Raw genomic sequence first — 27,285 nt, forward strand, 5'->3', positions numbered from 1 at the left:
ATAGATTGTAAATTAGATCCTAGAAGACAAGTGGGTTATTCAAAAGTTTTGGGTTTTTTTTGCTGCATTTGTTAAACATTTCCTAGCTTGCCTGGCAAGTAGAGTTACTTGAAGTGCCCTTGCCACTGCAGGAATCAATCAGATACATCCTTTAATGTGTCTGGAAAAGTCCCCATCTCTCTCTTTTGCAATATTTTTGTCCCTCCTCAGAGAATTTTTCAAAATTGTAATAGATCTGTTTTGTACATCCAGTAAGAAAAACTTATCCAATTCGTTATTCTAGTTTGATACTTCTATGCCCACTTTAAGAATCATCCTCCTCAAGTGTCAAGACACTTGAATGTCTACTATCCTGTTCTTATATTATTCTTATAACTTATCATATTTAAATCAACAGTCATATTATTTTCAATATTATCCAGTACACAGTTCTTATTCTGTGAAGTTATTAGCACACCATCTATTTATGGTATCAGACTTTCTTAAAATTAATTTCTAAGTCCATTGTTCAAAAATAGCCTCCCAGATATCTACTGTAATGTATTTTGTTCCAACAAGTGGTATTTAAGTATTCTCCTTTAGTTGTAATCTTTATCTTCTTCTAATTGCCTATGGTACCCAATCAAAGGTCCATCCTATCATGTATTTTTCCCCAAAGAATCCAAGCAACTACAATTTCCCATGGGAAGGATTTTTTTATAATTTCAAATTTTTATTTCAAACCCATCTGGACATTTAGTCCATCTTTAATTCCAAACCCCCTTTTGCTGTTTATTCAAAAAATACTTTTCCAAGTCATTAACATTATATTTAAAACATATTAAACACTTAGCTACTCAATTCATAAGCCTAGTGCAAAACATAGGTTCACAAGGAGCGGCTGTCCAGTGTGCTCATGGGCAATCTCAGAGGTTTGACTAGCCAGGATCCAGCATCCAGTCATTGTTTTTCACTGTAATTGCCATCCTGCTTTAGCAGGGATATCTAGCTCACTGTAGCACTCACCAAAGGTTGCCCAAAAATCTTCATATCTTAAGTATGTTTTATAGGCAGAAGATCCCTGTTTGGATCATTCAAATCTGCAGTTGAAGGATCTCAAATAGAGCTGGGGAAAGTGAAATCAGTTTGTGATTTTGACTCTTGTCAGATAGTAAATCAATGGTAAGGTAGATGGCCCAGTGATCTAACATCTTATGAGATATTTCATATGATACTATGTTATAGAATTCAGTATACACATTGAGGGGTACATGATTCAGAGAGAAGTTCACATTCAGGGAGAAGTTCGCAGCTAGAGGTTTGCCTGATGTATGTCATAAAAGAGCAGCATCCATAGGGGAATTGCAAAAAGTAGCATTATGGCATGGTCCTACAAACTGTATCTCTTTTAAAGAGCCATGGTGGCACAGTGGTTAGAATGCAGAACTGTGGGCTACTTCTGCTGACTGCCAGCAATTCAGCAGTTTGATTCTCATTGGCTCAAGGTTGACTCAGCCTTCTATCCTTCTGAGGTCAGTAAAACCCAGACTGTTGGGGGCAATATGCTAACTCTGTAAAACACTTAGAATGGGCTGTAAAGCACTGTGAAGCAGTATATAAGTCTACGTGCTATTGCTATATATGTGTACAATATTACAATACATTCTCAAAATGAGCAAGGCTTTCATTGCAATACTATAAAGCTACTTTCATTATTTTTCCTCCCAGATGCCACTATGAAGGGCTTATCATTGTTAACAGACCTTTTCCTATGATGAACAACTCTATTGGAAGGGGTCAATGGGCCATCAAGCTCAATCTCCTGCTCAGAAACACAAATAGAACATCTGCAACAGATTGGCTATTTAATTCTTTAAAAAGTGGTAGATTCCACTGACCATTGCCTAAATCAAAATAACGGCTGGAGGAAATTAAACAAACTGAAATCACATCCCCAAAGATGAAGGTTCCACATACTCTGAATATTTACTGAGGTAGGTGGAGGAATAAATATCAGAAATCCTGCACTGTGCTGTGAACATACTCTGATAGCTGAAAGTGTGTATTAACTGCAGACTCTAGGAATGAAAGTCAAGGAGCACAGTTAAAAACTGGACTGTAATGAACTATTAAAGCAGTCAAGAAATGTACTGCTAATTAGCATTTGGTAGGTAACAAAGAAGGCCTTGGAAGAAATCGTCAGATGCTATGATATGATTATACCAAAAAGATCAGAAATGTGCAGGCAATGGTTTTCCTTATGAAAGGAGGCAAACAGTCTTACTAGAAAAAGCAGGATAAAGAGTACATGTTTTTGATGCTTTTGAATTTTGGTACGGGAGAAGCCTATACCATACCATAAACAGCCAAGAAAACAAACAGCCCGTAGAACAAAATCAATCCAGAATTTTTGCTTAAGGCCCAGGTGACCAGGCTCAAATATTTCATACACATTAAGGAAATATCTAGTTCTCTTGAAAAGTCGCTCATGACAGAATACCTGAGTTGGAAGGGACCTTGGAGGTCTTCTAGTCGAATCCTCTGATCAAGCAGGAAACTTTGTATCATTAAAAATCTCCAATATTGGAGCACCCACAACTTCTGGAGGGAAGGTTGTTCCACTAATTTAATTGTTAGATATTGGAACACTGCTATATTGTCACCCTTAGTCTGCCTTTTCATTAAACTAGACATATCCAATTATGTCTAGGTAGAAAAGAGGATGATCAGCAGTAGCATGGATATACTTGTTACAAAAGTGATGGGTGCCATGTTGGGACATCTGAAGGGCCCAGAAGGGGACAGGTCATCCTGAATAGTGTCTACCTATACTGTCACTAAAATTTGACACAGGCTTGCATCAAGGTTATGTAGGCATAACATTAGCTCTTATGTGATTTTCTTTATATAGCTTTTTCTTCTTTACATCTTCTTGCTAGCTTTCTTTTCTCTAGATGTCACTCTTATACAGCTGATAGAAAATTGTTCCCTGTGTGAAAATGTGGAATTTATGTGAACAGAAAGCAAGCAGCAAACTGATTTAGCTGGCCATGGTTGTCATATCAACAATAAGGTTTCCCCAGCAACTGTTGGAAGGAATTATTTTAAAGTTTTTTTTTTACATATCATTTGTAAAAATGGACATTACAAATGGAAAAAATCAATATTCTTTTCTCCATACGGTTAAGAGAGTCTAACTGCTATTTCTATGTTAATACTAATGATTTGAAATTAGTTTTGTTGGTGTAATTGACGGCAATGGAATTGATTAAGATTTCCTACTTACTCCAAAGTGTTGCCATTTTATATCCCAATGATTTGCATATTCCTAAAGTGTTAACTTGATTGCTGAGAGAGGGAGAGGCAGAGCACATAAATTATTACTGTATGTTTATTTGACAGGATAAACCTTCAGCACTGCATTGAGTGGATTATATATGCAAATTTTGCCATGACTAAATTTAATCTGTTTCACACTCAGAGCTGGAACAGGATTTTCTGAACAGGGGATACTAAATGTATCAAAGCCCATTTGGAAATTATTCCTATCTTAAATCTGAAACTGTTGACTGAGTTTCCACAATGTTCTCATTTGCATCCTTGAAGTGGTGGCAGTTTCATGGCCACTGGTGAAACTGGATCATTGGATTATCACCTCAAAAAGACCTGCAGACGAGACCAATATTTAGTTGGGTTTAGTTAATCTGGATTAGCATGTGTCATCTTTGCAAATCATTTTAGATCCCATGAATATCTATCTTGATTCCCACCAACTGATGCTAACATCTCAAAATACTGCTTCATCTTTCTTGCTTTTTCTAAAATAAGTTTTTATTAAAAAGAAAAAAAAATGAAAGCAATTTTGTTGCAGGGCAAAGCATCCCAGCATCTTATTATTTCCATAGCTACAGTATGTGCAGCTCAAGGTCCCATGGCTATTCTTAGAAAATAAAAATAGTGATTGGCTGTTACCCAACACATTGTTTGGAAGTATGCCCATCGGTCCAGAAATAAACAAGAGTAATTGGATGATGGAGAACATTCTGCAATTTCAGGGAACAAGCTCATTATTTATTTATTTTTATTTATTTAGATTTCTATACCGCCCTTTCCCGAACGACTCAGGGCGGTTTACAGGGTATTTAAAAGAAAATCCATACAAAAGTTAAAACAATTAAAAAAGATTAAATGAAACCCTGAGAGAAAATAAAAACCCCAGTTAAAATTAAAAATTAAAAATTCTCAGCCTGGGCCAGAGAGCTCGAAGAGTCAGGTCTTCAGGTCCTGGTGGAATGAACGGAGGTCGGGGCAGTCCTAAGCTCCACGGGCAGCTGGTTCCAAAGGGCAGGCGCACCCACTGAGAAGGCCCTACACCTGGGTGTTACCCGCCGGCAATCTTTAACCGGCGGCACCCTGTGAAGACCCTCCCTGTGGGAGCACACTGGATGAAGGGAGCTTGATGCTGGCAGCAGGTGTTCCCTCAGATATCCCAGACCCTCGCCATTTAGGGCTTTATAGGTCATCACCAGCACCTTGAATCTCACCCGAAGGGCAACCAGAAGCCAATGCAGCTCACGGAGTAGAGGTGTTACATAGGAGTATCGGGGGACCCCCATCACGACTCGCGTGGCTGCATTCTGCACCAGCTGAAGCCTCCGGGTGGTCCTCAAGGGCAGCCCCATGTAGAAAGTGTTGCAGTAGTCTAAATGGGAGGTCATGAGCGCATGAGTGACTGTGCATAGGGCATCTCGGTCCAGGTAGGATCGCAACTGGTGCACCAGGCGAACCTGGGCAAAAGCCCCCCTGGTCACGGCTCCTATATGATCTTCAAAATTGAGCCGTGAATCCAGGAGGACACCCAAGTTAACACCTCACCCTCCATCGTTAGAGATGGAATAGTCTGGTTGACCTGAGATGCCGGTATGCACAGCCACTCAGTCTTGGCAGGATTGAGATGAAGCCTGTTTCTCCCCATCCAGAACCGGACCGCTTCCAGGCAACGGGCCATCACGGCGAGGGCATTGCTGGGTTGGTTCGGGGTGGAGAAAATAAGTTGGGTATCATCAGCGTACTGATGATACCCCACCCCAAAACCACGAATGATCTCACCCAGTGGCTTCATATAGATGTTGAACAGGAGGGGCGAGAGAACTGACCCCTGAGGAACTCCACAAATGAGAGGCCTCAGGGAGGACCTCTGACCTCCTGTCAACACCGACTGCGAGCGGCCCAGGAGATAGGAGGAGAACCACCGCAAAACAGTGCCTCTCACTCCCAACCCCCTGAGACGCCGCAGTAGGATACCATGGTCGATGGTATCGAAAGCCGCTGAGAGATCTAATAGGACTAGGACAGAGGAACAACCCCTGTCCCGAGCCCGCCAGAGATCATTCACCAGCGCGACCAATGCCGTCTCCGTGCTGTGCCCAGGCCTGAAACCCGATTGGTACAGGTCCAGATAATCAGCTTCATCCAGGAACAGAGGAAGCTGATACGCCACCACACTCTCAACAACCTTCGCCAGAAAGCGAAGGTTGGAGATTGGACGATAGTTATTTAAAACAGCCGGGTCTAAGGCAGGCTTCTTGAGGAGGGGTCTCACCACTGCCTCCTTCAGGGAGGCGGGGAAGACACCCTCCTTCAAGGAAGCAGTTATTACTGCCTGGAACCAGCCTCATGTCTCCTCCCGAGCTGCATAAACCAGCCAGGAGGGGCACGGGTCCAACAAACAGGTGGTGGAGCTCAGCCTCCTCATTAGCCTTTCTTCTAAGAAGCTTGCCATGGTTCTGATAGATAAGACTAGTAAAAGGAACTCCAAGGCTAAAAAGCTTCCTTAAAGAACATATTTATTTGGTTACATAATATTGGCATGGTCAAAAGTGAAACCAAAACTGAAACACCCCCCACAAGTTTACAAGGTCAAAAGTGAAACCAAAACTGAAACACACACACACCAGTTTACAAAGTTACAAGTGAAACTTCCCACCCCTGTTGCATGTCATAAATCACAATTCCCAATTAACTACTTGTGCGGGCTTTCTAATGAAAGATGCAACCCGCCAAAATGCAGCTAGCAATGACCTTGGTTCCCACAGAACAACGTATTGTTATGGCTAAGATAAAACTCTCATCTCTCTCCTCCTCAGTCTGTGGAAACCAAAAATGAAGGGAAAATGGCTTCATCTAATTTTGTTGTAGAGTTGACAAAGCTATTTTGTAATTGGCCAGACAAACGAAAATATTTATGGTCATGGTGGTGACCCTGGTTACCATATTGTCTATCCTTCAAATAAAGGCTTACATCAAGTCAGGTTACAGCCTATCTTCTGGAAACCTGGATGTTTGCCTCCATCCAATGAATTCCATTTGTGTGTGTATTTGATGTGGAAGGTGGCTACAAACAAATGTGGTTGCCCATCATGTTATTTCCTAATGTTTGTGCCCACATGGGATTTACAATTCTGGATTTACACAATACATTTTTTTCCTCATTCCAAAAGACCACTCTTACTAGCCTGATCTTAAATATATAATTTAATCTATTTTTCATCTGGATTCATCTTGCTAGATAGGCAAATTAGAAATTGATAAAATAATGCCTTCAAAATGCCCAACAATATTTTGTTAAGCAAAGAATTTGAATGCAAAACAGGACTGTTCATTTTCTCATCATTTTACTGTTACATATACTACATTTCATCATCATCATCATCATCAAATAGTTGATTGTCTTTTCTTCAAGGGTTTGAGAAATTTGGTGCTATTTGGAATCTTGTTAAAAAGTATACATTGACTCTTGTTATGTGAATCAGTTCAGCATGCTCTACAAAACTGAAGGATGTTGCATTTCAGAACATTTTTATCAGAGGGGGAAAAAAAGCTTATAGACCATTCCATTGCTTAGCCTGCTTTCAGCAATGAGTGTGTCAGTTGGGTTGCACTTTATGTTCTAAAGCAGGCATATGATCTTAGCATGGACTGACTTGCCCTTAGATTGGCTCACTTTATATATTCACCATAACAGTTTTGTCACATCAAATTGTAAGCAGGAAGTGTGTCATGTTCATTTGCAACATAAGGCAATAGCTTATGTCAATCTTAGCAAATCTAAAATGCCTGGTCAGTATTCTGCCTTCAGCCTACCAATCAAAATGCAAAGAGATAATATAAAAGTATTGGCTTGCTCCCATTAGTTAGTACCTAAAAATTCACAAGTGTACATCTAGATCTCATTGAAGAATAAAGCACTTAAAACTGGTAGAGCTAGAGTCATTGTAATATTCTAAGCTAATAATGGTTGGAAAAGTCCCAGCCAGGCAAGGAGGACTGGTCAAGCAGGGAAGTAGCCTTGTGTTTTAGTGCAGCTGCAAGAGGCATAAATCTGACATCTCCTAAGTTCCATGTGACATTAGCAAGCTTTCTCTTTCCACTATATTTTCAAGATGGACAATGATTAATATTTATGTGTATTTATAAGTAAGGGTGTAGGTATGCACCTATGTTGTATATAACATGTTTATGTGTGTTGTGTATGTGTACACTTTTGAGAACAGGATTTTATTTTTAATGAGTGCCACTGTGCCCACATTTTAAAAAAATGACAATAAATATCCCATTTGTTCTCAAGGGAAGGCAATCAGACTGGGGAGATTCTTGTAATATTGTAAGCTGCAATAAAGTAACTGACTTGAATCCTTCATAAGTGGATCTGATTGCTTGCACCTGATCCTATTCACTGTGATTGATAGAACTGAGTTTCATGAGTTAAACTCTTTCCAGATAAAATATGTTTCTCCAATTAATTATAACCTTTGGTAATTAATATAGCATTCTGCCTTGCTTGCAAGAAGTAGCTAGATTGCTTTGAATTATTTTTTTCATATAAAAAGATCCATTCCACCATCTCTGGAATCCTGGACCAAAATTTTAAATGTCCCCCAAAACACAATTGGACTAGTTTTAGTGCCACAAATTCCTTGATAAACCATTATCTAGCTACTGTGTTTTACTTACATTCTTTTTTTTTAGAAAAGTAAGTATGTCTGAAAGTGTGTAGTACACTTCTTTCTCCTCCCACCTCTAGCATCTTCTCTGCATCAAATTAAAATGTAATAATACTCTTAGGAGAGCCCTATTAATGAATTATAACTGCAAAAATGATGATAGTATGTTTTGAACCCAAATTGTTTCTTAATAAGCTCAGACCCATTTTGAATTGTGCCTTGCCTTTCCAATAAACTTTGAGTTAGTACAGAAAAAATCTCAATGATTAAGTTTGAACTGTCACTCTAGAAAACTTTAATTGTAAATCAATAACAGAAAAAGATAAAAGACATTTAATATATTGTTAGTAAATTGCTTTTCAGTTTAAGTTTAATACTAAACTTAAGAGACAATCCTATTGTGTTGGAGCGTGTAGACATTTGTCTAAGATAAGAGAAAAGCTGGATAACGTAGTGTAGTGTGGAAGGACTGTTCCTTCCTTTTCTAAGAGGCAGGATGTTCTTCACATGCTTTTGTGAAGAATCTTCCTAAATGAGTACATAATATTAATGTTATACACATGTAAGTGCTCTTACCAAGGTCTTGTGCACCCCAAGACCTCCTTTTTCCCTCAAGTCCTCAGTTTCAATCCAATTTTAGAAATTAGCATAGGTCAAGTTAATCAGTGTTCTGACTTAGTCTGGGTTCTGTCTCATTAATTGTTTGCCTATATTATCCATGATATATATCTACCATATGGAAGAAGCTGTTTAATTTCTGTAACCCTTCACAAGATTTTTCTAAACCTGCACATTCATATTTCACTTCACTAGTTCAAGGCTCTTCAGCCAATTTTTAAAATCCACTTGAACACCTTTGTCCTGGAGCTAGTTACTGAAACTAGTGAATGAAATGGATTAAAGGTCATGATACAGCAAATCAAATATGCTTGCTGAATCAGCTCTAAATGTCATCTGGGACATTTTGTGATTCCTTTTTTTTATGATAAGTCCTAATTCTGCCAAATACTGAAGATGTATTTTAGTGCCAAAATGTGACTCCTCCAGTAAACTGTTAAATATGAATGTGATAGTGGGTGTCCAACATTGGTAAATCTTAGCATTCAGCTGCACATACCAAATATTCTAGATAAATCTCATACATAGATATCCAATTTCTTGTCTTTCAAATATAGGAAAGGAAAACATTGAATTGGAAAGGGCCTTGCAGAACATTATTGCTCTCAGTTCTTTATGAAGACAGGTCATTAGTTGATAAACTCAAGATCTCTAACAAAGGACACCCTTCCATTGCTCTAGTTACTACTTCTGAAAGAAGAATCCAAGAATCAGACATGATGGATCCAGGTGAATATTTGTAGACTAGAGGCTGCAGCTGCTGCCTGTTTGCTGCATTTAAGCATAATATATGGACTTCTCACACAATGCTTCAGCATTAGTGAAGCATTGAGGTCTGGTATATACTTTGGAGCTATTCCTTGGCTCTTTTATGACTTATGGACTTCAACTCCCAGAATTCCTGATTCAGCATGGCTGATTCAGGAATTCTGGGTATTGAAGCCTACAAGTCATAAAAGAGCCAAGGTTGCCTATCCCTGTCCTACAGTTCAGCCAGAATATACCATTTTATAACCTAGATCCATTTTTTATACCTCTGCCTTTGCTTCTACCTCTATCTCCATTTTCTTTTCTCTATCTCCATCTCTATTTATTTGTCTTTGTCTTTAAGAAATATTGCATTCATGACAAATAGCAAAAGGAAGAAACTTGAAAATATATGGGCTAAAGGATGAATAATTTATAAGAAAACACTTTTCTTTAACTCATTAAAATGGCCTGTCATAGAAATTTTACAATTTTCTTGCTCAAGATGAAACTAGAACACATGCAAATGATCATTAAAAAAATCAAATATAGCCCAATTTTTATTTTCTTAAAAGCTTTAGAAAGAGGAAAATAAAGTTCTACTGTGAAATAGCACAGATTTCTTAATCACAAATAGCTCAGTCATCAACTTCCTGATATTTCAATTCTTAAGAAGTTTGACTAAAAAAAGAGCCCTCTCTTTAATAAATGTAAATCTTTTTAGACCTGACATAGTAGCTGAAGATACTTATATTTGATGCCACTTGAAATGCACACTTCTATGCATTTCATAGATCCCCTGTACTGTATAGCTTATGGATATTTCATTGACTAAGTAGACATGGGAAAAGTGAAGTATATGTATGCTTTTGAGAATTTTGTCATAATCATCAAAAGCTGCACTTTTACATGACCCACAATGATACTTCTGCAAATACATTTAGAGGTAGTGAGTGGACAATGTCACCTTCAGCTTGCCTTCAGAAGTTGTGGGTGTTTTAATACTGGAGCTTTTTAAGAAGAGATTGGACAGCCATTTGTCTAGAATGATATAGCTTGGGCAGGGGGTGGACTAGAACAGGGCTATTCAACCTTTTCACCCATTGTACCACTTTTAGGATATGGCAACATCCGAGTACCACCAGTCGCCTAGCAAGGTGTCAAAAACTTGATGACCCAAATTAAAAAAAAAGGGAAAAAGTGATGAAGTACAGGTAGTCCTCGACTTACAACAGTTCGCTTAGTGACTATTCAAAGTTACAATGGCACTGAAAAAAGTGCCTCCCAAGCCACAGCCGAGCAAGACACCTGCCTGCCCGCCCGGCGGCCCTCTTCCTCCTGTCCAAGGTTTTCATTGTTGTGAGCATTTCTTTTGAGGATTGGCAGCGGGGGTGGGGTGGGGGGTGTTTGGTTTTTATTCCCCCCCCTCTGCTGGGTGGTTGCAGCAGGTTTTGGTCACTTCACATGACCTTGGGACACTGTGACCGTCCTAAATATGAATCAGTTGCCAAGCATCTGAATGTAAATCACAAGACCCTGGAGATGCTGCAACATTCCAGCTGATTGACGCTTCTTCTGGGTTCAACAGAAGCACCAGGATCAGCTCTGAGCTCCAGCTGGAGCCTGGCACTGATCCTGGTGCTTCCGCTGAGCCCTGAGAGACCTGCAGCTCCATCACTCAGGCTTCTGTGGTGTTGCCACCAGTTCAGCTCATTCCCCTCACCCACTACCACTTTTCTAGGATGGTCGCATACCACCTGCCAGGTGCCAATGTACCACAGGTGATGCCCGTACCACTGGTTGAAAAGCCCTGGACTAGAACAACTCTTGTTATTCTGTATTTTTATTCCTACCCATCATCAAAGTGACTGAATGTATGTGTTCCTGCTTACATTTACATTTCTTAGCTTCTTCCAAATCATGAAATTATCTTTGACACCTTAAATCCAGGTAAGACAAGGGATGGGAGCTTGCCCTGTTCCTCTTGACCACCTGAGTTTAAAGCAGGCACAACCTTTGACTATTTACAGTGGCCAAAGGTGTTTGGGCAGGGGAACAATCTGGGTCTTTCCCACTTCTCTTGCTAACCCTTCCAGATTTGGCAGCAGTTCCCAAGGATGCCACGGGTCTGGAAGGGATAACATGGATGTATGGGTTAGGTGAAATAGCTCTTGAAATAGCTATTTACTATCCTTGTCAGTGTAAAATGCCTATGAACTGCTGGCAGAACAGCACAGCAGAGTCAAATTATCAATGCTCTGTAGCTTAAGAATGTTTAACATGTGCCCATCAGTCTTCTGGAAGATTAATGCCTAGTCCATGGGTATAAGCAGGGCTTTTTTTCTCATAGAATGCTCAGAACGGAGTTCCAGCACCTTTCTTGGATGGAATCCTGTAGGGTAGGCAAGGCAGGTTGTATGACATGTGTGAGTTCTGGCACCTTTTTCTTTTACAAAAAAAGCACTGGGTATTATAACTTATTTTATTTTTTTTTATTTTATTATTTTATTATTTTATTTTATTTTATTTTATTTTATTTTATTTTATTTTATTTTATTTTATTTTATTTTATTTTATTTTATTTTATTTTATTTTATTTTATTTTATTTTATTTTATTTTATTTTATTTTTTATTATTTTATTTTATTTTATTATTTTATTTTATTTTATTTTATTTTATTTTATTTTATTTTATTTATTTTATTTTATTATTTTATTTTATTTTATTTTATTTTATTTTATTATTTTAATCCCATTTATATCCCACCCTTCTCCGAAGACTCAGGGCGGTTACAATTTAAGCACAAACCAATGTGCTTAGCAATTTTGTGATAGGAAGAAAGGAAAGCTGACCTTTTGCTGTCAATTCTTTCATGTAGAAGAATCCTCACTCTGGGATGTTGGACAACAGGCATCCATGAGTATTAGGACAAGGTGGGAAAGTGAAAGGAAAGAGTTTGGTGCCAATTCTTCCAAAGCTGCTGCCCCCAAATACTTTACACTCCCTTCCCATAACTGGTGCATGCTAAAACTGCCTTCCTATGGAGTGATACAGAGATAACTGACATCAAAGGAGCCAATTCCCTCTGTTTCATATCCCCACTCGATAGATTGTCAGTGAAGTGGAGGATGGGGATAAGATCTTTTTTGTGCCTATTTTTCCAATACCAAAGAGATGTGTATCTCCCCCTCCCTTTGGAGTGCTGCTAAAGGACCACTTATCTGCACTTCTCCTTCTTACATAGGTTTGAAGAACTAGCAGAAGACTTTCCTTTTGTCCTTCTCCATTTTACTCACCAGTGCATCAGGAGAAGCAATAAATAGAGAAAGGAAGGCTGGGTCTCTTATGACTTGCAACCTGGCAGTAGAAACAGGGAGAAAGATCACTCTGTGCGACAGGAGAACTGTTTCCTGTCTCTCTCATCACCTTCTCTTACAGAGAAACAGAGCCCCTATTCTGCTTTATATAAAAGACAAAATAGAGATTAGAAGTATGGTTGGTGTATTCCCCCCCCTGCTTTCTTTCAGTTACTGCACTGTCTTTAAATTTTAGCATGCAGGAAAAAAAATATGTTTATTAGCTACTAAACCTTGGTTTCCATTTCTATCATCCTGAGCTATCTAAAAATCTTCAAGGACTCGCTGTGAGGTTTTTGCTACCCCAAATATGCTTGCAGTGCATTTATCACCTTTGTGGCTTCAAGATGACCTTTTAACTGGAGATACCCAAAGTTTGATTTGGATATTTTGCATGCAATACAACTAATAGTAAATGTCCTTATTCTCGGTTGAATGGAAATTTGTCTGTTTATAACTGCAATTGTTTTTTAGATATCTCACTGAACTTTGGAAGAGCAGGCTTAAACCTGCTCTTAAACCCTTGTTTAACTGCAAGGTAACAAATCTTTTAATTTCTTACCTTACTGTGTTTTAAAAGATCATTGTAAATATTAAGAGCATTGTCTTTGTGTCAATGCATATCATTGGGATTCTAGGAGAAGGGACAAAATAAAGACATTCTGACCATGTTTAGATGAAAGTCACTATCCTTTTCAATGCTATTTAATTTAAAAAAAACATACAACATCACCGCCACATCAGAAACATTAAGTTTTTATACAATGAGACTTTCTCTTCCTTTCTCCTCACTCAGTTGGTCCCAAATTCTCTGAACACTCTCAATTCCACTAATTTACACAAATATTTACATAATATTATATAGCATGTTTTAGCAATACACCACAGAATCTTTAACAGAAGATCGTCATATTAAAGGCCTTCAAATTATGCATAGCTGTACCAGGTGACTTTTTAAAAAATAAATTGTTGCCTGTGTAAAAATTCTCCATTTTCGTGCACTATCAATGACACTGTAAGGACCTACCTCAGCTAAGCCACCCAAGAAAGCAGAACTCTTGAAATAAAACTTGTCTCAAAAGAAAACTTTTATTAGGGGCTAGTGACAGCAGAGAATCAAGGTGAGATCTGAGAGAAAAACACGCGAAGCAATATATTAAAATTAACACTAGCATTCAATACTCCTCCCTCCAGTGTCCCAGTGTTCATTTGAATCCCAGCCAATCCACGGGTGGCATCGTCTTTTGGTAGCCAGTCTTTTTGGCGGGCTTTTCAAGGTCTCTCTCACTTTCAATTTCTTCTGGCTCCAAGCACAAACGGTCTCTCAGAGAAGGGTGAGACACTCCATCACCTGGGGGAAGGGCAACAAGGCAACAAAGCAGACAGTGCAAAGCATCCCCAAAGGCTCCCCCCTCCCAACAGAGTGGCAGGCAACAAAGAAAGCTACAAAGCTAAAATAAATGAGGATGCATTTCTTTGGGGCCTGACAGACAGAATTATATTGTATGCAGATGCTCATGCTCGACAAAGGTTATTTCTGCACAAGTGATTTATGGCATCTTCTAGAGTCATCCAAACATTATTGTGCCATCATAACTATAATGCAGGCAAGCTTTAAATTACATCAGCAGTGGATGGGTGATGTTATGAAGATACTAAAAGTCACTAGGGTGGAAATCACCAAAATAGAAGATATCTACCTACCTGGTGTTTAAGATGACAACAGAAATAGATTCTGTCTCATTATCATAAATGATATAATATATACAGGGATGGACCTAAATATATCATGCTCAGAACACATCCATTAAAATCAGTGGGATGTAAATAAGTTATTAATGTAGCATTAATTGTAATGGGTTTCTGAAAGCATGCATGTGAGGTTATGCATTTTATTCTATCATCCTAATAACATACGTTGGATTCATTTTTATTTCCATTTGTAAACTGTGGGCATACAAGAACTTTTTTTAATAGAGGGACTTTTTCAGGCTGTTATCCTACAATCATATGAGTCTGTTAATCCTTTGGGCTGCTGGGAAATTCTTTTCAAGGAGAAGGCACCCTAGCTACATTGCCCAATTCTGTCCCAATTTAAAAGACTGGATGAGAAATTATTTTACTTTCATTTCTGAAAAGGGCATTCGTGTTGTACTTCATTAACTTTTGTCTTTGCAATTCCACATTACACTCTTTTTAGAGAAAATAAATCTGGCTATCGATTTAATAACTACCTGTCATTTCTAAATTAGCTCAAGAATTTTTTCAAGAGCTTGGACAGCATCTTCCCAGCTGGCTGCCAAGGTAAATGCATTGATGAAAGCTGTCAGTGATACCTGAAATAAAATTGTAGTTTCTGTATATTTCTAACATGTCTTGGAAGAGAAGACTAGACACAATTTTAATGTAACGTTAATCTGAGATTTCTGAAGGTGGCTTGGGTTAGGTCAAGCAAGAAATGCTGGCGGCATAAATACATTCTTAAAGTAATGTTAACCTGTGATTTCTGAAGGATTAGATCAGATAATGAAATGTCTTTGGTGGTTCTACATGATGGACACTATAGATAAAAGTATTAAAAGTCAGGATTTAAACATCCATGATCAAGAATTGTCTAAGGAGAGGTACACCTCTGTCTTTCTAAATTTCTACATTGATTAGAAATACAGTTGGGTAGAAGCCAACACTTTTAAGTTATAAAATATGGGAAAAGAGGAGCACCGTAAAAGTAAGGATGCATGTAGTAGTAAGAGTTTCTCCACTCTAGCTTACTCTTTTGTTTCTGTTTTCATCTGCTATTTCCCTGGCTATTTGCTTTACTTCAGGAAATATTTGTTTTTAAAATTTTTTGAGGGCAAAAATTTAGGTTTTAAAAAATCTCAAGTTTTTTTTAACATTCTCCAAAAAAGTGAAAGCAAAAGTTCCTTTTTCTTTAATAAACTGTCTAGAACAGTGGTGGCGAACCTATGGCACGCATGCCAAAGCGGCACTCGGAGCCCTCTCTATGGGCACGCACACCATTGCCCCAGCCCTGCCTCCCCCTGCGGCCCCCTCATCACCAGAAGCCCCCCCCGGAGAGTCAACCCTGGGCGTGGCCTGTGTGGAGCAGCACAGCCAAGAACATGGCAGCCAGGCAGCAAGGACAAGACTCCACCTTCATGCCCTGAAGCATGCAGATGCTGCTGCTGGGTGCAGGTAGAGGGCATAGCCGCCTGGGTGATCAGTGGGCCATGGAGGTGGTGGGTGATCCTGCTAGTGGGCGGAGTGGAGCAGGGGGAGGAGCGGGGGTGGAGCAGGGGCAGGCGGCAGAGCAGGTGGGTAGGCCAGGGGGCGGTGTGGGTTTTGGGTACTCGGTTTCTAAAAGGTTCGCCACCACTGGTCTAGAGTTTGCCCATTATTAGAATTTGTGCGGAATGATCCTTCCTTTTGTAGATTCTTTAGGGATATCCTAAAGCTGGAAACTTCAGCTGCATATCAATTGAAGATTTAAAAGAAGAAACTGGTTAAAAACAGTTATGTTATGGCCTTGTGTTAAACTAATTTACTGAAGTAATGTAATTCTTCTAAAATGTGCAAGAGCAAAAAGTAATCAGATTTGTGCTTTTGTCACTGCTCTAATACTTGACTCAGTGGAAAACAAAAGCATGTTTATATTTATTATATATCTGTTCATGTGTGTATGTATATATTTGTATGTATATGTGCACATGTATGTATATGTATGTCTATATTTGTGTCTCTGTGTTGTGTGTATGTACACACAGATTGTATATGTACACACACATACATACATACATGTATACTTGATGACAAAACATGTAAGTCAGCTAATTAATTTGTCTATTCCCCTGGTTAACTTTGCAAAGAGCTGGGAGCATTAGGTTTTCCATGTTAAAAATGAAGGTAGAATTATTTGCTTTGTAGAACAACGATGTTACTTCAGCTTTCATAAAAAAGATGAATAGCCTAATAATACAAGCTTTATTCTTTTAAGAAAATGACTAAAATTTTTAGTCCATTACAGAAAGACAACTACTGGCATTATTTTTTTTCTACAAATTTGAATTCAATTTGATGAAAGCATTTGGTTTAAAAGTAAACGTGACTGAAATTTTTACATAAAGAATGGAGAGTGTTCTTGCATATATTTAATTTTGGGTGGTACAATTATTAAAATTCTATATCTTTTCACTGGTTTGTCATGTCCCTGGCACTCTTTGCTTCTGATGGATCCCATGTGAATACATAATACAGGAAAAACTCCCATTGGGCTTTTTGAGTGTCGGAAAGTAGACAGCCAGGATCCTTCAGAATGATAAAAATAGGTGTTACAGAAGAAACCCCAACTACACACAAAAATATCTACCATCAAAATAAGAGGACAAAAAAGCCACCAAGTATAATTACAGAAGTTCATAAGCAGCTTGAGAACAAGCAAAGAAATGGATACCATTTTCATAGCAGAAAAAAACTCTTAAGAGAAGAAAAAGCAGTTTTTGGCTTGGCATCAAAAAAATAGAATTTATACATTGAAATATGAATAAATGTATAAAGATTTGAGCCATAAGAATGGGGACATTGACTTAGATGAGGTAAGACACTATTTTTTTTTGTTTCTGTTTAAAATTTCTTAAATCCAAAGGTAAAACTTACCAAGTATCAAATTAAGCTCACCATTTTGAAGGTTTCTAATATCCAGTGCTTTTTTTGTAAAAGAAAAAGGTTGCTGGAACTCATACAACCCACCTTGCCTACCATACAAGGTTCCATCCAAAAAAGGTGCCGGAACTCCGTTCTGAGGGTTCTTGACAAAAAAGTCCTGCTAATATCAATAAGGTGGTTCAGTTGAACCACTTTATGGATATTAAATTCAACTGAACTTTTCCTAATTTGATTAAAAAGTGAGTTCCACTGGCTTAGTGTCCTTTACCACTGTTGAGAGCAAAGCTGAGAATTTGGGGAGTCTTCTAGGATTTTAAAAATGTGTTTCATATTTCCATTTATTTATTTAGAAATCCTTTATGTATTTGAATTAGACTTCTTACTTCATACACTTGAGGAGTTTTAGTTGAGAATTAGTAATTTCATAAATTAAAAAGTACTTAATACATATTGAAAGCTAGGTTAGAAAACAAGAAAATTCCTTACAAGATCTTTAGCATAATGGACAGGCTCTTAAATATTTTAAGTCATAAATAATAAATTAATGGCATCATACAAAATCTAACAAAGTAATTGTGCCAACATGAAAATAATCAGAATACCAGCCAACATTAAACTGTTGAGCTTGAATGAAAAGATCTTAGAAAGTAAAAGTTGAAAAAAAAACCACATGCAATTTCTCAGAGGATCATCCCAGAGCAGGTATTAAAGATAATGGGGAAAACAACGCCATTTCTCAATCACACAAAAACACTCAATTTGATTATTTACTGAAGTGTGAAAGTGTGACTAATAGACAATTGATATTGCATTGCATGTTTTAACTAACTTGTCAATCAGCATGTATTAGTATAATCCAGCATTTTGTTGAACAGAAATAAAAGCCCAAAAAATCCTTTGGTCTGTAGCACACCACTTGTGTGCTTCATCCATGTATTTCTTGACTGTCAATTTATGTTCCCCTTCAATGGAGGAAAAAATATATACAGGTTATTGGTTTGAATTAAATTGGCATAAGCTATAGACAGAGATATCTAAGGATTCACATAGAAATGTTATTATGTCATAATAAGGAAGACTAAGTGTAATGTATTGGGATTTGTACTTGAACTGATTCACGTGTCTGTTTGAATGCTGCTTAAGGTTGCTCCATGGTGTGTCTGTGTAACGGTCACTGAGTAAGCCAGACTTGTTGTCTCCAAGAAGATCATTGGATGATTTGGGGCAGGAATGGGTTCCTTTAAACCTATTGGCCGCTGCCTAGTGGCCAACTGTGTAAGTAGCTGCACAGCAGCCTCTGTTTCTCTTCTGTTCTGTTCCTGTTTATCTAAATAAAGTATGTTCTTGTTTGCAACCTTCCATCTCGCTTATTGCCTGCTATGAACCGGCTACACAACACTAAGCACATTCCCTGTGTGCCTGCTCAAACTTCTTTCTAGGTCCTAATTTCAAGAAAATTGATTTCCCTATTTGTGGTCTTCTCATTAATTCAGAAATGGCTGCACTATTCTTTCAAAAAAAATACTGTCAAGTAGCCATTCTATACATTTCAAAGTATTCTGGGAGGACACATCACCATTTCAGCAGATCGTCTGAAATCTCCCTGCATTATATGAAAGATTTTCTTTGTCTGCTAGCATTCCCACACTTCACACTAATGAGACAGAATTGGGCTTTTCAGTCAGAGAGACCCATGCATGAAAGTTTGAAACAGGAAGAAGATAAAGCAGAAGCTTGACCTTATCTATAATTATTTGCCTGATGTGCTGTCTTATAAGGGAGCAACTGTTGAAGTGGGCTTTCTTCTACTAAAAGAACTAAGAGGTTCCACCAAAATGAAGCAGCTACCGTCTTTCTTTCAGTAGCAACTACCTTTTTTCTTTTTTAAAAAACAAAACAAAACTGAAACCGGTAGTTTCTGATCTTCCAAATACTGAATTGAATCTTTAACTGTTTCTCAATTCTAGGTGCATTCGATAAATCTGATGGGAATTGAATGATATATTATGAAGAACTTATTTCTGGTTTTTTGGTATAATATCTGAAAATTTGAAGGTGCGTATACAGGTAGACCTCGATGTACGAGCACAAGTAAGCCCAAAATTCCCGTTGTTAAGTGAGATGTTGGTTAAGTGAGTTTTGCTCCATTTTATTACCTTTCTTGCCTTAGTTGTTAAGTAAATCACTGCAGTTGATTAGTTAATAACCTGCTTGTTAAAAGAATCTGGCTTCCCCATTTACTTTACTTGTCAGAGGGTCGCAAAAGGTGATCACATGACCCCGGGACACTGCAATCGTCATAAATATGAACCAGTTGCCAAGCGTCTGAATTTTGATTACATGATCATAGGGATATTGCAAAGATCCTAACTGTGAAAAATGGTCATAAATCACTTCTTTCAGTGCCTTTGTAACTTTGAGCAGTCACTAAATGAACTGTTGTAAGTCTAGGACTACCTGTATTTCTCTCTGTGTGTATGTCTGAGCCCCCCCCCTTTCTCCCCCTCCCTGAAAAAAGTCTGAGAGATTTTTCTACTGGTTCTGCATATTTTAACTAAAACATATTGGTAAGAGTTAAGGTATTTCCTTCAAAAGACAAAAAAAACCCTGAGAAATGCCAAGGAAACTCAAACAAAATTCAGTGAGGCCAATGGTATCTCTTGGGAAATTTTTCACACATCTGCACTTCAATTTCATGAAGATAAACATAAAGTATTTTTAAACCTTACTGCTATACATCAACTCCTAATTATATGAGGAGTTCATAAAAGCAACAAGCTATCACGAAACGTTGTAGGTTGTAGTTCCTTAGGGATTTTCAAAAATGGATGTATCTTAGCAAAACACAAAGAAGAAAAATTACCAATGTACCATAAATGAAGTAAAGCGTTAAATAGATTTGACAAACTTCACAAGCACTGCAAATATGAATTACTGTAGGCAGAGAAAAATCATGAATAAACTACAACTGATTAGAGAATGCCAGGTACCCACTTTACTGGAAGTTTAATTGTAACCCCACAGAGAAGAGTATTACTAAATCTAAACAGGATGCATCATGCATTTAAAGTGCATAGAAGCTGCTACATATACCACCTGTTTCATTAAATGAATCAGAAAAAAACACAAGATGAGCTTTGTGCTAGCTTTTTCTTTTTTCCTTCTGGTTTAAAACAGCTTCTTTGGGTTAGGAGTGCCAGATTCCTATTCATTGTCCTGGATTCTAATAGAGCAGGGGAAAAGGGAAGAAGTTCTGCAAATTTTTCAATATAATTTTGCAACAAAAATGTAGTAAGTCATTTAGTATTCCATTATAGAATATTGGTAGAAATAACAACCAACATTGTTTATATGAAGGGAGGGAGAACTAGAATATAATCCTATTTAATATATTTCTGTATTCCTTTTCCATGCTTTAAATAGTCTTCCCCAACTTATACCTTACCAGTATGTCAAAATCGCCATTCTTGGCATTCCAAATACTTTTAAAGAAAATTTAATTACTATCATGCTTTTACCTAAATGATACTATAATTGTCAAATATCAGCCATGATTCTCAAGTAATAAACTACAGCAATTTAAAAACTACTGTTATTTATACTGACAAATTATATTGACAAATAGGTCAAGTTAAGAGTGGTGTTATGACTGTCAGGACCCACCTCAATCCACATCTTAGGAAATAAGAACTCTTGGATGCAAGTTTAGTCCAAAAGGAAAATGTTTACTAGGATGGAATCGATTGTGGGAATACAAGATGGAATCTGAGAAAAGTTACATTTCAATCCTATATAAACCATTCCCATTTCAGCCCCTCCCCTCATCCATTTGGTCAGGCTGTCGTCAGTTGCTAGGTGTCAGGTCCTTCCATGGGAAAGGGAACTCTCCTTGGTTTTATGGTTATTGCTTTCCTTTTCAGTTGTAAATGAAGATACAAACCAGACCTGTCTGTCCCCCTCCCTTCCCCCGTTAAAACATCCCCTGTTGTTTGAAAATCGCTTTAGTAACCATCCTCTCCCCCCCCCTCGGAGAGATGGCAGAATCCTCAGTAATAGCACGTTGTTCTACCTATACAATTATGAAATGAGATATAAATGGATTCTGACATTCGGCTCTCCTTTCAGAAAAAAGATGAGTCCATCTGTGGGGAAAGAAAACATATAAATGTTAGCCTGGTTTGTTTGGATATTCTGTATGAAACCTCTTAAGCAACTTAGGTGCTTTAACATGGAGTTTGTTAACCCACTCGTTTTCTGAGGAGGGGAGGTGTTTCCATGCCACTAAATATTGTATCGTTCCATGGTGTTTTCTGGAATCTAAGATTTCTTTCACTTCAAAATGTTGTTCTCCTTCCACCATGATGGGGGGTGGTGGTGGTGGGATTTTTTCTCGTAGTGGTGATTGTTGTTCTCTCTTTAATAGACTGCAGTGGAAGGTTGGGTGTATTCGTCTAAGATTTTTGGGTAGTTCTAATTCAACTGTTACTGGGTGTATGATTCTTTTAATTGGAAAGGGTCCAATATATTTTGGTCCTAGTTTTTTACAGGGTTGGAGTGATTTCAGGTATTTTGTGGATAAATATACCATCTCTCCTACCCTAAATGGTGTGGGATAGGTTCTTTTTTTGTCTGCCTGTGTCTTGTATGCTTTTCTGGCATCTTCCAACGCTTTCCTAACGATTGGCCATGTATTTTGTAATTGAGCAATCCATTCCTTCAGATCAGGGATAACCGGTTCTTTTGGGGTTAGTTCTGGTATTGGGTTGAAACTCTGGCCTGTAGCTACTTGAAAAGGAGTGTAACCTGTGCTTGAGTGGACTGCATTATTATATACTACTTCTGCAAAAGGCAGTAGGTCCGTCCAGTCGGACTGCTGAAAATTAATATAGCATCTCAGATATTGTTCAAGTATATTATTAAGTCTTTCAGAAGCTCCGTCTGTCTGAGGATGGTGACTAGATGACAGTCCTTGGGTGGTTCCTAAGAGGGATAAAAATTCTTTCCAAAATGCCGACGTAAATTGCACCCCTCTGTCAGATATGATGCGTTGTGGTACCCCGCGCAATCTGTAAATATGCTGTACAAAAAGTTTTGCTAATGCTTTTGCAGTCGGGATTTTTTGGCAAGGTATGAAGTGTACTTGCTTAGAGAACAGATCTGTGACAGTCCAGACTACGGTGTTTCCATTACTTTCTGGCAGTTCTACGATAAAATCCATGGCTATTTCTTTCCATGGGGCTGAGGGGTTTGCCACCGGTTGTAACAGACCTGGCGGTTTCCCTTGCAGTCTTTTGGCCATTGCGCAAATTTGACAGCTACCCACATAGCTTTCTATGTCCTTTTTCATAGATGGCCACCAAAATTGCCTTTTAGTTAAGTGTAAGGTTTTTACAAAGCCAAAGTGTCCTGCTGATTTTGTATCATGGCACAGTTGCATGAAATTGATTCTCTGTGTGGCAGGTATATATAGCTTCTCCCCCACCCACGGCAGTCCATCTTTAATTGTGCACATATGGTTATTTTTCTGGAACCATTCATCACTTTCCAAAGATTTCCTGAATTCTATTCCAGTTTGGCTATCTACCTTCGGCTTCATTTTTTCTTGTGCCCTGGTGGTGACTGGTGCTGCCAGTTGTTGTTCCGGTACAAGTGGTTTAAAGTCAGTAACTCTTGTGCTGTTATATTGGGGCATGCGGGATAATGCATCTGCCAGGAAGTTCTTTCCCCCCGGTAAGTGTTTGAGAGTGAAATTGAATCGGTGAAAATGTTGGGACCAGCGGGCTTGCTTAGGAGTGAGCTTCCTGGGCATTTTTAGTGCTTCCAAATTTTTGTGGTCTGTCCAGACCTGGAAAGGTATTTTATTTCCTTCTAAAAATTGGCGCCATGTTAGTAATGCCCACCTCAACGAGAATGCCTCTTTTTCCCATATTGGCCAGCGTTGTTCTGTTTCTGTGAGTTTTCTGGAAGTGTATGCGCATGGTTGCAATGTCCCCCCATCATTTTCTTGTAATAGTACGGCTCCTACTGCTACATCACTCGCATCTGCCTGTATTACAAAAGGTTTGTCGGGATCTGGGTGTTTTAGGACAGGTTCAGCAGAAAAAAGTCTCTTTAGCCTCTCAAATGCTGCTTGACATTCCATTGACCATTTCAGAGGCTGGCTGGGTTTCACGGGTGACCCCCCCTTCGTTTTCAACAAATTTGTGAGGGGCATGGCTATTTGGCCAAATGCGGGGATGAATTGGCGGTAGAAGTTTGCAAACCCCAGGAAACTTTGCAATTGCTTCCGTGTGCGGGGGGGGGGTGCCCACTCTAGTACTGCCCTGACCTTCTCAGGGTCCATTTCGATGCCCTCTGGAGATATGCGATATCCCAGGTAGTCGATTTTTTCATGATGGAATTCACACTTCGATAATTTAGCATATAAGTGGGCAGCTCGCAACTTCTTCAGGACTGCTCTGACTAGTTTGATATGTTCCTCTTTGGTTTCTGTGAAGATAAGGATGTCATCGAGGTAAACCAGGACCCCCTTATATAGGTGCTCTCTCAGCACGTCATTAATTAATTGCATAAAGACTGCGGGGGCCCCTTGCAGTCCGAATGGCAATACTTTGAATTGATAGCACCCCATTGGGCAGTTGAATGCAGTCTTCCATTCGTCTCCTTCCTTAATCCTAATACGGTAGTATGCTTCCCTCAGGTCTAGTTTGGTAAAAATCTTTCCTTTCGATAGGTGGGATAACATATCCTTCATTAGGGGAAGGGGGTACAGATTACATTCACTAATTGTGTTCAAATTTCTATAGTCCACAACCAAACGAAAGGACCCATTCTTCTTCTCCCTGAACAGAACCAGGGCGGCCACTTTGGGTTTGGCAGGCTCAATAAATCCTCTTTCTAAGTTTTTCTTTATGAATCTCTCCATTTCTGCCATTTCCCTTGGGCTCATGGCATACATCCTGGGTTTTGGGAGTTTTGCCCCAGGTTTGAATTCTATGGTGCAGTCTGTGGGGCGGTGGGGGGGAAGCTCATCTGCTCTTTCCTCACTGAAAACCTCAGCCAGGTCCCTGTATTCCTCCGGTATTTCTGGTAATCCCTTCTCTTTCCCCACTGCTGCTGTCTCCTCCCTCTGGGTTGAGGGGGTGCTTTTGGAGTCTAAGTTCTTCTGCTCCCCCTTTGGGAAATTGAGTTCTGCTGTCCTCCAGTTTATCCTGGGGTTCCATTTCTTCAGCCATTCCAGTCCTTGGATCATTGGGCATTCCATGCCTGGGGCCACTATAAACGTTATGTCCTCCTCATGGGGCCCCAGTGATAGGTGGATTGGTAAAGTGGCTAGGGTGGCTGGTCCTCCCCCTGCTATTGTCCCATCTAATTGACTAAAAGAGATTGGTTGTTTTAGCCTCCTCACTGGGATGCTCAATCTCTCCACCAGCGTTGGGCTGATAAGGCAGCGGATGCACCCAGAGTCTATCAGAGCTTTTATTTTGGCTGCTTCACGCATAGGGGAAGCTAATATAGTCACTGTCTTAAGTATGGGTGGAAGGGGTCCACTTACCAATGGTTCTCCCTCTGAGCTGTCTTCCGAGTTGTCCACCATCCCTGCGGTGCAGGCCAGAGTCCAGTCCCAGTTCCTGGCAGGAATTGTGGACTCTACAGCCTCTGTCCCCTTCATGGAAGATTCTTTTGTGTTGCCTTGGGGCTTCCCCGGCTTCTTGGAGGATGATGCCTCTGGTTTTCGTGGGGGGGCTTTTGAATGGCATTCTGCAGCACGGTGGCCCTCTCTCCCGCAGTTGAAGCAACTTGTTGATTTTTTGGCTGTGGCTGGTGGTTTTTCCCCCTCGCGTGTTTGCTCGGGTGGCAGGCGGCCCCATGGTTTTCCTCTGCGGTGTCTCTTCAGTAGGTCTATTTCCACTTCCTCCGCCAGGATGTACCAGTCGTCGAGGTAGGGTGGGTCTCCTCGAGGCAGGCAAGCATCATACAGGTCGTAGTTCAGACCGTCTTTGAAGTGGCTAAGGAGGATGTCTTCTGGCCAGTTCAGCTTGCTGGCAATGGCTCGGAATTCTTGGGTATAATCAGCCACTGCTCGCCTGCCCTGCCTCACCGTTTTGATTCTCTCCCAGGCCTTACGGTCAGCCAAAGGATCCTCAAACTGTCGCCTCAAAGATGACATGAATCGGTTGAAGTCGTTGAGTTCTGGGGCGTTGGAGTCATGCAAGTTCACCACCCAGTCTGCAGCCGTCCCGTCCAGGGCAGATTGCACAATTCGGATGCATGTTTTGTCACTGGGGATGTCCCATCTTCCATGTAGCTGAGGACTTGGGTTAGGAAAAATCCCAGTCGTGATGGCTCCCCCTTGAATTTGACTTCCAGGGGCGGGAGTCTTTGGCTGGAGCGTTGTCTGTGCCGTGGCCGGTATTGCTCCTCATCCTGGTCCCCATCTGTGGTTCTGGGGGGGGGGTGGGTACTGCTGAGGCAGCAATTCCTGTTCCATTGGATGGCCCCGGGGTTTCAGGTGTTGGATCCCCTCCGTTACCTTTCCAGTTGCGTCCCCAGGCGCTGCCTCGGTTGCGATTTCCAGCTCTCTCCCCCCTCAGTGAACTCAGGGTTGCTTTCATCAGATCAATGGCCTTTTCCAGGATCCGCTCCTCCTCGCTGGCGTGCAGGGAACTCTCCATCTCTTCCCTCCATTCCGGTTGGTGGTTACTACGCCTCAGGGTCATTTCTCCCGAAGCCTTTTCCCACTCACTTTTCCTTCCAACGCCCATCGACCACCGGGGTTTTCGGTCGTACTGCTCCACAACTTCTTTCCCGGGGGAATATGCTGCTTCAGCTTCCCATTGTCTCTGGGATTCCATTTGGGGGGAAGACTCCCCCTCCATGGGGCTTCCCTCCTCTCTTGCTTTGTCGCCAGACATTTTATTTGTTGCAAAGTCCCCCGGTAAGGTTTTCCCTTCCAGGTTGACTCTTAAAGCAGATTCCGTCTACTGTCAGGACCCACCTCAATCCACATCTTAGGAAATAAGAACTCTTGGATGCAAGTTTAGTCCAAAAGGAAAATGTTTACTAGGATGGAATTGATTGTGGGAATACAAGACGGAATCTGAGAAAAGTTACATTTCAATCCTATATAAACCATTCCCATTTCAGCCCCTCCCCTCATCCATTTGGTCAGGCTGTCGTCAGTTGCTAGGTGTCAGGTCCTTCCATGGGAAAGGGAACTCTCCTTGGTTTTATGGTTATTGCTTTCCTTTTCAGTTGTAAATGAAGATACAAACCAGACCTGTCTGTCCCCCTCCCTTCCCCCATTAAAACATCCCCTGTTGTTTGAAAATCGCTTTAGTAACCATCCTCTCCCCCCCCCCCTCGGAGAGATGGCAGAATCCTCAGTAATAGCACGTTGTTCTACCTATACAATTATGAAATGAGATATAAATGGATTCTGACATCTTCAGTTTTACTTTGTTTGATCTGAAGTGTAATGTCCCTTAGTCTCTGCATCCAGTCTGAATGCAGTTTTTAATTCTTTTATTCTCCCCGCTCCTTCCAGCCTTTTTTTTTTAAAGGTCATCTTTCTGCTCCTTATCACTTCCTTGTCTTGAGTGACTCTTCTTATATTACCAACATGCTATTGAACTATTGAATTTACTACAGATTCTTTTTGCATATTACAAAGTAGTATATATGCAATGCAGATCAAATACACACAGTCCTAAGAATATGTTTATAAACTGCTATTCAAGCAGCAGGTGACATGTCATTCCAAAAAGACGGCCTGAAGATCATACAACTAAGCTGTGGCCTGCTATTCAATCTTTTTTTCAGAGGTGGTTGGTTATGAAAAAATATATACTGTAGTAGAAAAGAGTAGGACCAGATCATCCATGTGCTGATTGTGTCTCTGGTCTTAACTACTAACCCC

This window comes from Vipera ursinii (genome assembly GCF_947247035.1).
Source record: "Vipera ursinii genome assembly, chromosome: 5".
NCBI classification, from domain to species: domain Eukaryota; kingdom Metazoa; phylum Chordata; class Lepidosauria; order Squamata; family Viperidae; genus Vipera; species Vipera ursinii.